This window comes from Charadrius vociferus, unplaced genomic scaffold (genome assembly GCF_000708025.1).
Source record: "Charadrius vociferus isolate BGI_N301 unplaced genomic scaffold, ASM70802v2 scaffold239, whole genome shotgun sequence".
In the NCBI taxonomy this organism is placed as follows: Eukaryota; Metazoa; Chordata; class Aves; order Charadriiformes; family Charadriidae; genus Charadrius; species Charadrius vociferus.
In genome coordinates, this window is record NW_009649928.1 from 840,360 (window position 1) to 851,758 (window position 11,399).

Genomic DNA, 11,399 nt, shown 5'->3' on the forward strand with positions numbered 1-11,399 from the left:
AGCTAAAATAGTAAATAAGCAAACGCCTGTCTCCTCCCTGCATGGTTTCCCCTTTATTTATTTATATGTTTATTTTTGCCGTGTCTCCTGACAGCGGTGATGGAGCTGTCATGCTTTGGTGGCCACCGGCTCATGATCCGGCACCTGTTCTCCACGCTTTAATCTCTCCGCTCCGCTCATACAGAGAGTCTATACATAACCCCCAGCCAAACAAAACGTGAAGAAAAATCAAATCTAATTACTTGCCATTGATTTCTTTCCAAATTTGCCTCTAATACACTTTTTGACCACTCCTTGATTATTTTTTTAATTTTTTTTCCCCACTTTTCCTTTCTCCTCTCCTTCCCTCGTCCACTCACACAGCAGCAGCCTCCTCCCCGGGAAGTGAGCGGCTGCAATCCCCGCGCTGGACACGCTGAGCCCCGGAGCAGTCAGGATATGCACAGATCAGCCTGGGTTTTTTTTGCTCTTAATAGGCGGTAGGGACGATCTGTGCACTGAGACTCTTCCTAAAGGACAGGTAGGACCGCACAGCTTCCTTCATTGCTTTTCCCCTTCCCTTCCTCTTCTTCTTTGCAAGCCTGAGCATTGTTTTCTGTGCCAGTGGCTGTGGCGGGGGCTGTGGGCAGAGCTGCTGGCCACCAGCATCTCCTCCAGCTTGCCGGTTTGTCAGCAGGCAGCAGCCATGGGCCATATCCAGCTGCCCTGGCAGGCACGGGGGGCTGGGGTGGGCTGTGGGGTGCTTGTGCTGGTCCCAGCCTCTGCCACCGACCAGGGTGAGCAGAGGGTTGGCTGTGGAGCAGGTCCCGTGTGCCCGTGTCCGTGTCCCGGTATGCCAGCATCACTCGGGGGGAACCCAGCGAACGTGAAACCCCGTGGGACGTGGGGGCTAGCACGTCAGCAGTGCAGAATGGACCTCGATCCCAGCTCGTCCCATCGCGCCCTCGCCCCATAGCTCCATTTGCAACACAGGTGCATTGGGTCATCGCTTTGGTTTCGGTCCCTTGCAGTGGTGGCTCGGTCCAGCTTTGGCCCTGGCCGGGCTGAGGGCTGACGGTGGGGACATGGTGGGGACATGGTGGGGACACGGCAGGGCTCAGGCAATGTTGGTTATGGCAGGAGAGAGGCTCCGCACTCACACGGTGCTTTGAGCTCTGCGGTGATGGTGGGGAATGGCTCATGATCGACCATTGCCCGTGTCTCACTCCCTCTGAGCCGCCATGGCACGCGGGGAGCCGGGGCTGATACATCATGTTCGCAACACGCGCACCACCAGATGCAGGGTGAAGGTGGGCTGGACGTCCCCAGCCCTGGTGACAACTTTGCTGGGTGGCAGGGGAGACTGGAGGTACAGAGTCCTGCCGGTGGGCTCCGGGCAGCAGCAGAAGGGTTAAAGGCAGCAGGGGACAGAGGAGCAGGTCACTGGGCAGCAGCGTTGGTCGGAGCTTTCTCTTGTACATCAATATATTGAATATCCTCTCATCTGGATCCGCGGGAACGGGGTGCGACCCCCATAGAGCAGCAGACGTGTCTTGTCCTGAGGGTGATGGAGGACGGGAGGGCTGAGTGGGGCTGCCCATCCCCACGGCGCACGGGGCAGGTTTGGCAGCGGGATGGGAGGGAGGTGAAACTGCCTCCTCACCTTCAGCGTTCCCCTGGGGACCATCTGACCCACCGTTTGCAAATCTGACTCCGGAAAATGTTATCAGCTACAAAAACTAAGCAAAAAAAAAAAAAAAATTCAAAAGAGAGAAAGCCCCCAAAGATTGCCCCATCTCTTCCTTCTGTAGGGGTCTGGGCAAGGAAGACACACCAAGGCCACCTCCTGACCATGGCTACCAGTGCCACCTATGCACAGCCCCAGTGTCACCAGTGCCAGGGGAAGGCAAGCACACATCTGCGGCGCCCCTGGAAATACCCGCTTCCAAGAGAGCGGCCGGATTTATAGCATAAGGAGATGTATTTAGGCCGAAGACAGTTCAGTTGTGTTAATTATGAAAATCTAAAGATAATCTATATTTAATGTCAAATTTTTCTCAAATTTACTAAAGAATGAGGAGAATATATGCACATGATGACATTTAAATGAAGAACAAGGTGCAATTAAACTCCAAAATGTACAGTAGACTAATTGGGAGAGGATGACAAATATAGTTATCATCAGCAACTAATTAGGGACCTGCTTCAGCTTTCCCCGCTTGATTAATCTTGACTAGGTGTTAATAAGTTACGCGGGCCCGGCCGTAAGTTGTGAACAGGCTGTTTGTTGCTCCGTCTGGCGTGGCAGGGAGGTGGTTTCTGTCTGCAGCCTCGCGGGAGGATGCTTTGTGCTGGAGAAGGATGTTTGGGTTAAGGGGGTTTGTTTTATTGGGGGGGGGAAATGGTGAGCGCATCCATGGTGCTGCTGGGTGCCGGCTGAGGCCACGTTTCAGTGATGGCAATGTCCCCACCGTGGTCACTGGGCTGGGGACAGTCCCCCGGGGAGCCGAGGGAGGAGGACCAGCACCCGCACGCCGGGAGCGCTGGCTCAGCTCTGTTGACACATCCCTCGTCTCCCAGATTTACACTCTTATCTTTTTGCATTGAAAGGTAAGAATAATAGTAAAATGTTAATGCCGTACTCTACATATAATACTGTACATAAACGGATGACATGACATGGGAGACAGATAAATCACCGCTGTGTTCAGACAATAATCTGCGGGAGACAGAATAACACATGAGTTCTCTGAGCGTAGGAATGTGCTTGGGAAAACGGGATTTTACAGCCCGAATCCTCTCTGGTTTTTTACTAGTACGTTTATTAGAGTTCGATTTTATGAAATTAGATATATTTTTAAACATGCTGTTCCCTGCTCGTAATGGACACTCAGCGCTGTAAGAGCCTGCAAACGCTCGCAGGTAAATGACTCGCTGCAACTTGGTGCCCGTTAAGACGCCAAACGCGTTAGCGAGAGCCACGCTAAAATGGGGAGGAAAATGTGTTTCTGCCTGGCAAACATCTGGGGACACATCCCTGGCACGGCTTTCCTTGTGGCGTTGGTCGCAGTTCCATGGAGAAGCTGCAGCCCGGTAAAACCCTGACTGCCCCATGGGAACGTGGTGGGGAAACTTCCCGCGGCTCAGCTGTGCAGGGTTGGGATGGACGCGGTCCTACAACCGCCCTGCAACCATCCCGGGCTGTAGCTGTGCTAGAAAAGACGAAAAGCAATATCGTGTTCTGGTCCTGCTTCTTGAACGCCATTCCCAGCTGGACACCATTTGGTGGGTGCCGTGCCACGAGCCCCCGGCCCCGAGCGGCTGCGGGGGGATGGTGCCACCACCCTTTAAACATGGCACTTCTGCAAAAACCACCTCCGAAGGCCCCGGGGGGTGGGGGGGCTTCTGCCGCGCGGTCCCCGATGGGGTGCAGTGAGGAGATGCCACTGACAGATCGAAGGCTGTTTTTTTCCCCAAGAAACAATCCTGAGCGGTGGTGGGAGAGCAAAGCCATTACCGCGGAGGATGAACTTGGCTCAGTCGCCATGGAAACGCTGGCCGGGACCCGGCGTCGCTCGCGTGTGCACAAGTCCCGTTGACCTCACTTAGAATTATTACCTTTAGCCAAATAAAATAATTTGTGTTAATAAAGAGACCATTTTCTCTCGGCTTCCAAGCGAGCCTTCCCCAGAAGGCAGAGTGACTCCTTAATTACACTTTTACTGCAAGGTGATTAATGTTCAATATGTGATACTCCGTTTAAATAAGTCGCTTATTAACACCTTTAATATGTTTTAATTTTTTTATTTTTTTTTCCCTTTTTTTCCCCCCCTTCCCCTGGCCCTGGCAGGTCGGGCTGGCAGCGGCAGGGGCTGCGCAGCGCTAGGTGGAGCTCTGATATTAGCCATGGGCACGGGTGGGCACCCACCCGGCACTGTGCCTGCCCGGCACCCACGGGCGAGCCCTGGGGCCCCGCAGGCTCCTGAGAAGGACAAAATGATGGGAAGCGGGAGCGGACATCCCAACTGTCGTGGTCCAGCGGCAGCAAAAGTTAACCGGGGAGCACGTTGGAAATCCCGCTTTGTTTTTTCCTGCTGCGGGGTGATGTGTAACGAGTGTGTGAGGGCTCAGCGTACCATCAGTGAAGGTCTGCGGTAGCTGTGGGGTGGTGGGTGAGAGCTGCCGGGGCTGGGCCGGTCCCCTCGGGGTGCAGGATGCAGCCACGCCGGGTTTGGAAACTCCCATCGCGGTCCAGCTCTGCCCATCTCCTCTGTGGCTGCAGGAGATGGCACCTCCCTCCCATGAGAGATGTAGATGGAGTGGTCCTGTGAAATGCGCTGCAGCACAGCAGAGCACTGAGCAAATAGGGGAAAAAGCCCTTTTTTGGTGATTCCTCTGTTAGTTAGGGATGGTCTGTTTTGGGGATGGAGGACAGACGCTGCTGCGGTCCCTCCCCCCGCCCAGCGCAGCGCCTGGGCTGCGGGTGGGAAAAACGTCACACGCACTCAACAGCATTTTGCCTTCGGATAGTTGGAAGAGGTTAAAGTCCCGACAGCGGCACGGTTTGGGCAGAGCTGCTCTCCTTTGGGACCGCGGGATGGTGGCACCGTCCCCGTCCCCAGGCACGTGGCAGGGGGCGGCCGTGCCGCAGGACGGGCTGCGTGTCCCCGTCGGCGGGGTCCAGAGGGGGCTCCCCCCACACCCCGCAAAGCACCGCGCCGAGCCTGGAACCCTGATGTACGGAACATGTATGGCGGCCGAGGCCATCCGAAACGCTGCAGCCATGTGCGGGGTAATAGCATCATTTAGCTGGCCTGGAGAGGTAGGACAGGAACCCTAATTAGAGTAATTTGTTATGCCTCTTGAAGCAGTATATATATATGAAAAATATATATGTACGTATGTACATTAGCTGGGCTCTCAGAAATACAGGGGATTCTTGTCTTCAACCAGACGGTTTGACAATGCGCCACTTCTCGTTTCCTAAAGGAAACACCTGAGCCGGGAATGGTCCCCGGAAAGCGGAGCCTGGACCATTGTGTCTCCAGCTCAGGCCATTTGTTCCTCTCTGCTCAGCTCTCAAGAGAGAAGAGAGCAATTTTGAGGCACCCCCTCACCCTTTTGCACGTCCTTTTAAGAATCTTTTTTTTTCGCTCTTGCTCATTGTTGGGATGGGTGCTTGGCTGGTTTTTTAAAAAAGAAAGAAATTTCTGTTACTGTTCGAAATGGATTGTTTCTCATGATTGCAGCTGAATTTCTAAAGTTAAAAAGTCATTTTATTTTACAACAGATTTCTTTTTTTAAGACTATTTTTATTTGTGCAGCAACAGATGTTCATAAATACATGTTACTATTTGTCACATAAAAGAATGTAGTAAGGGCAGTAGCGTATTCCAGATTGTTTTACCTTAACATGCGTGATTTTACAAGGTGCGCTTTAAACAAATCTCAACATAATTCGCAAAAACTCTACTTTCCCACGGCCAAGTCTCGCGTGTGACCATTTCTTTGCAGCGCGGCTGGGTGAAGCGTGGGGCCGGCTCCAGGCTGGGGAGAGCCGCAGGAGCACCCACAGCCACCCCGCACCCGCGGCCCTGCTGACACCCAACACAGCCGTTTCAGTTCCCCAAATGGGAACTCACTCAAATAAATAAATAAATAAATAGGAAAAAAAATCCGGCATCACTGTAGAGTTTGGAAATAACTTTGGTGGTTTCGCCCTTTGCAGCCCCATGTGCAGTCAGAGAAGGTGGCAAGAAATGTTGGCAGACACGAATGGAAGGGAGGAATGGGGCTGTTCAGCCAAAACCTCCCCTGTGCTGGAGGGAGAGGGGGAGGCGGTTTGGCTGTGCGAGGGATGCTGAGCCGAGGGGTGCTGCAAGGGATCATAGAATGGTTTGGGTTGGAAGGGACCTTGAAGACCATCTCGTTCCCACCCCCTGCCCTGGGCAGGGCCACCTCCCCCCAGCCCAGGTTGCTCCAAGCCCCGTCCAACCTGGCCTTGAACACCTCCAGGGATGGGGCAGCCACAGCTTCTCGGGGCAACCTGCCCCAGGGGCTCACCACCCCCACAGGGAAACAGTTCTTCCTAATATCTCATCTAAATCTCCCCTCTTCCAGTTTGAGCTCTACCCGCCCAGCAAAATGCCGAATAAAATTTTGCAGATTCTTTTGCTGGAGGAAATGCCCTCGCTGTTGCTGCAGGGGAGATGTACCCCATGGGCTGGTTTTTGGCCGGCCGGTCGCAGCATCCCCCACCCTTCCACAGTCCCCCACATCCCTAAATCGCAATGACAGTCTCTTAGTAAAAGACATTTTTTTTCCCAGTACCTGCAGTGTCTCTTGCAGGCGTACACTGCCATATATTAATATATTACCCCAGAGCCATTCGTTGTCTATCAGCAGTGTTTAAGGCTGCGGGATGCTCCAGGGAGCCGCGCACCCTGTGGGGATATTTGCTGTGTCTGAGCGGGTGTCGTTTCTCCTGTGCTGGGGCTCTGATCCAGCCCACGGGTGCCGTCCCCATGGGGAGATGCCAACCCCTTTCGCCCCTCCGCTGTCGTATGCAGAATCACCAGGTTGCTCATAAATGGTCATGAAAACCCACAATAGGAAAAAACCCTCATTGAAACCCCAAAAAAGCAGAGAGTGGGACTGCGCCGCAGGCTGGTACCCGCTGCAGCCGGAGGATGCTGCCGCACGTTGGGAACTGGGAACCAGGCTGGGTGTTGGGGAAAGCTGGTCCCTCATTGTAAAGGGGCTCAAGGATGCTGCCAATGCAGGAGCCGGGTCCTGCTCCGGGCACCGCGGCTCCACGGAGCTCTCGGGGTGGCTTCGCCCCCCACATTTGGGTCGCGGGTTCCCAGAGCTCTGCGCATCCCCGCGGGCGCAGGAGCAGGATCAGGCCCCGCGTCCGCACTGCATTGTGTTACCGTGTGATCTATGGTGTCCGTCAGTGTCGCAGCCGTAATACTGAGAGCTCCCGTACACCTTTTTAAAGAACTCCATTTACTGCTACAATGAACACGGGCTGCTCGGCGGAAAAAAAATGGAGACGAGGGGGGAGCCTTTTTATTTATATAGACAGCTAAAAAAGACAACCTCACAAGATATGGCATTTACCCGGCGGACAGGAGCTGTCTTCCTAGGGTGGGTTCTTTCTGCTTTACGTCATCTAGTTTGGATCTCCGAATTTCTGCTTGGCCCCTCGGTTCAAAGCCAGGGTGGGAAAGGATGCTCCCAGCTGTCCCGGTGCCAAATATGCCAATTCTGGGCCAAACTACCCAAAAGCGCAGCTCCACATGGTGGGAGCTGACTCCCTTTCCCCGCCTTTTACCTGCTTTCTGCTGGAAATGGGGTTAATTATACGGTCTCTTATACGGAGCAATATTCAAGGGAACTTGTTAAAGACCTGCCCTGGCTGCTGCCGGGGGGTGTGTGTGCTGAGAACCACCACAGAGTTAACTAAAATTGCAGGGAAACAGATGATTTCTAAATGAGCTTGTCCCTTAATTCCTCAGCGAGAGCTTCGGAGGAAGCGCTGGGTTCTCCCCACCAGCGATGTGGTGGAGCTTTTCCTCCAGAACCTCAGTTCCCCCGACCGGGGCTCAGGTAAGGACCGCTGAAGATGATAAATGCCTGAAATGCAGCTTATCTCCTTCAGTCGTTTTATTTTCCCCCCTCAGGTTGGAGCTTTCCAAAGGGAAATAGAGGTTTGTTGCCTTTGCAGGGGTGAGCTCAGACCCCCTTGCTACTGATTTTTTTTTTTTTTTTTTAACTGATTTATCCTTTTCTTATTTTCTTCTCTTCTTGCGAAGAGGTGTTTTACCAGGGACATGAGGGGTACCCCTGAGACCCCAGCTCCGGCTGCTCTCCTTTGTTTGCCCTGAATTCTTTCACTTTATTAAAAGGTGCCAAGAACTGGGAGGAAATAAACTGAAAAACAGTTGATGTCATTTCTTAAAATTAGCAGTAGCCCCCTTTGGTTAAGGCTGGAGGGGACCCTGGGAATAATCTCTCATTAAACGATGCCAACAGTTCTATTAATAGAAAATGCCTTTTAAAACCCTCTAAGAGAGGTAATACCTCTGGTTTTCTCTTGCTCTGTGTCTTTTTTTTCTGGGGTGGGGGATGTTTGTCGGTCTGGTTTTAGTTTCTCTTCTCCTTTGAGTAGTTTGTGAAAGGGAGGAATAGTGCTTAGGCTCAAGCTGGGAAAATACTAAAGCTCTGGGAGAGGAATGGCTGCTTAGCCGGTATAAATTCTGAGAGCTCCGTTAATTTCAGTGCTAAATTAGACATTTTCCTAATTGTTTGTCCTGTTAGCCACCTCGCTGACAGAAAGGCATCAAACACCCCCGCAGCCCCCTCCTCCGTGCTTCACCGCGAGGTATTTGGGAGTTCATTAGTTCAGAGGGCTGAGCTATACATCATCCGGCATTTCTTAATAGTCATCTATTTCGGGACTAATTCCCATCGAAAACGAGCTTTTATTGCATTAAATAAAACTTCAGGTAATTCTGAGAATAATATTTCTCTAATGTTCAAGACCCAGGGAAAGTCTCCAGCCAAGTCGATGCTGTTTAATCATCGTGAAACCGTAGAGAAGGCAGCGCTGGTGTGTGCAGGTTCACCCCCTCCCACAAACCTTTTTTTATTTTCCAGCTTTGCACCTTTAGTATCATTTTTGCTTGCAGCCAGATATTTCGCTCTGTAATTCCCTTCTGACCTAACGGCACTTGCTTTTACCGGGTGTTTAAGCCCAACAAGGTAAGCAGCAAATAAAGCAAAGTTCATCTTCACCGCGTGATGGCAACGAGGAGATGGGCTGTAGCGGCCACTTACTGCCCCCGGCCCTTCGGGGGTGCGTTTTATTACGCCTGGTGCTGTTTGTCTCCTGTCATGGTCCTTCGGCACATGGAGGGGAAGGAGTGGGAAGCCCCCGTGTTTGCGTTTTTATGGTGGGACCATCCCCTGTCACTGGGGTTGGGGCACAGCAGTGGCATCCCCGGGCCATCGGCGCTGGTCCAAGTCTTGTTGCGAGTGGAAAGGAAAGGGTTAATGAGGCCAGCGCACCCTTTCTGAAAGCAGAGAACTAAGTTCGGGGTGCCAGGGGGTTTTAGGAAACATTTTTTCATAGAAAGGATTATTAAACACTGGAAGAGGCTGCCCAGGGAGGGGGTGGATTCGCCATCCCTGGAGGTGTTTAAAAAAAGGGCAGATGTGGTACTTGGGGACATGGTTTAGAGGTGGTTTTGTCAGGGTAGGTTGATGGTTGGACTTGATGATCTTAAAGGTCCCTTCCAACCTCAGCGATTCTATGATTCTATGATTCTACGCTAAGCTGGGCACGAAGCTCGGACCGGGGGGACCCCATCCTGTGCCACCACCAGCAGGGGGAAGACTAATGACGACCCCAGTTTGGGGGGGAAAGTCCCCAGCTGGGGTCAGTGATGGCCCTTCTGTGCCCACAGGTGAGACACCAGCGCGTGTCCCCTCCCCTGTGCCACCAGCAAACCCACGCTGGCCCCAAACCCAGCTCTCCTCTCCCCGGGGACCGGCAGCACCTCCCCTATGCCTTAAAAAACTCCTTTAAAACTTAACAGTGGCCAGTAATGAACCAGCAAAGGTTTATTGCCTATAAAGGATAAAATTAATGTAAGTTATCCTCATAAACTCTCCTGATTTGCGCTGGTCCTTTCTATTCTCGCCGCGTGTCCCTGACAGCCCGTTCCAAATAGCTGATGGGCAGCGCGTGGGTCCTGCTGGAGTCGGTTCACGAGCAAGTACCAGCCCTGGTCCGGGCGGCACCTCCTGAGGCAGCCCGCGATGCTGCCCTGGCCTCCTCGTCCCACAGCAAAGCAGAGGCACGAATTACATTTTTCGGTAAGAGGCTTCCTCACTAGGATACAATCTTTGGGCAATATATTTTTCTAACGGCTGCAGGATCATCAGAAGGTTTTTTCCACTGTTAGTCCCATTCCACATACCTCTTGTGACCAAAATGCATTCAACTCCCCACCACGGGAATAATTCTTGGCCGGGGGACAATCACACCTTGTTTTTTTCTTCTCTCTGATACTGTAGCTAAAACCAAAATGAGAAATTCAGCAAAAAAACCACAGAAGACAAATACATAGAGGCATGTACCTCTGACTTACAGTCCGCAGCATGTTTTTATGGTGGTTACTTATTTTCAGTAAATTGATGGGGCTTAAAGGGGAAGCTAAACTTTTAGCCGATACATAGGTGAAACAGTATTAAATTCCCATATTAAAGACCATCATTAACCTGTTTGGGTTTTATTGGGCTAACAGTAAACACAACAAGCTGTGAACAGCGTGTTTAATTATTTCAATGAATATTTATAACGTATAGGACCTTTAGAGTAAATAAAAGAGAAGAAATTGTTCCACAGCGATTGGGAGGTTGATAAGCAAAGCCTCATCTTTAAATTGAGTGAGCAAAATGAAATACACCTGCACTGTAAACCCTCAGTCTTGCAGTTGATATAGATATATACACATATCTATAAAAAAGAAATTAGTACACCTCTTACTAAGGAACTCATTAGAGAGTCATTTGTTTTCAATGTCCACTAGGTACATTTGGGATAACTTTGATTTTAAATAGGAGAAGTATTTGGAGGCTGATGCTGCGGCACTGCGACTCACGATGTAGACGGGGCACCGATTTCTGTAAAGCCACCAGATTTGGAGGTTTTGGCTGAAGGAGTGCCTGGACCCCCTCTGTTTCCTCCATTCTCCAAATCCTCTTTTGGCAGCATCCTCACTTGGTGCAATAACTGCTGAAGTGTTTCCTGCACTTGCCAGATATTTAGGGAGGGGGTTAAAGAAGGCATCGCGTAGGGACAAAGTGGAGATCTGCACAGCAACTTACTGGGAGAGGTACCACAGCACTGACTGAGTCCTTTGTCCTACGTTATATATAAGGGCACGTGTATGTTTAACTGGTACAGGAAGATATACGTTACAAAGCTCTTGATACAGACAATAGGATTGGATGACATAAAGGGACGTGTGACTTGTGAATTAAGAGACTTGGTAACTTGTAGAATGGTGGTTTAAAATGACTTTATTTTATAGCTAGTTTCTGCCATCTGAGTGATGTTGCATGTATTGGTTGTATTTATAACTTAATAGCTTTTCTCAATTTTATTATACTTTTTATGATACTTGTGGCTTTATGGTACTTCATAATTTTTCTCAGATTCATTAAATCCAGTTGAGGGTGGAGCTAATGGCAGAGCAGGTAGTGCTTTCCCCGTGCCATGGAGCAGTCCGTCATCCCCCCGCGAGGTGCGGGAGCCGGCTCCAGGACGGGTTCACGCCACACGAGGTGCCCCGGGGGCTGCGGTGGAAGAGGGAGAGGAGGGAGCGGGTGGCGAGGGCCGGTACCCGACG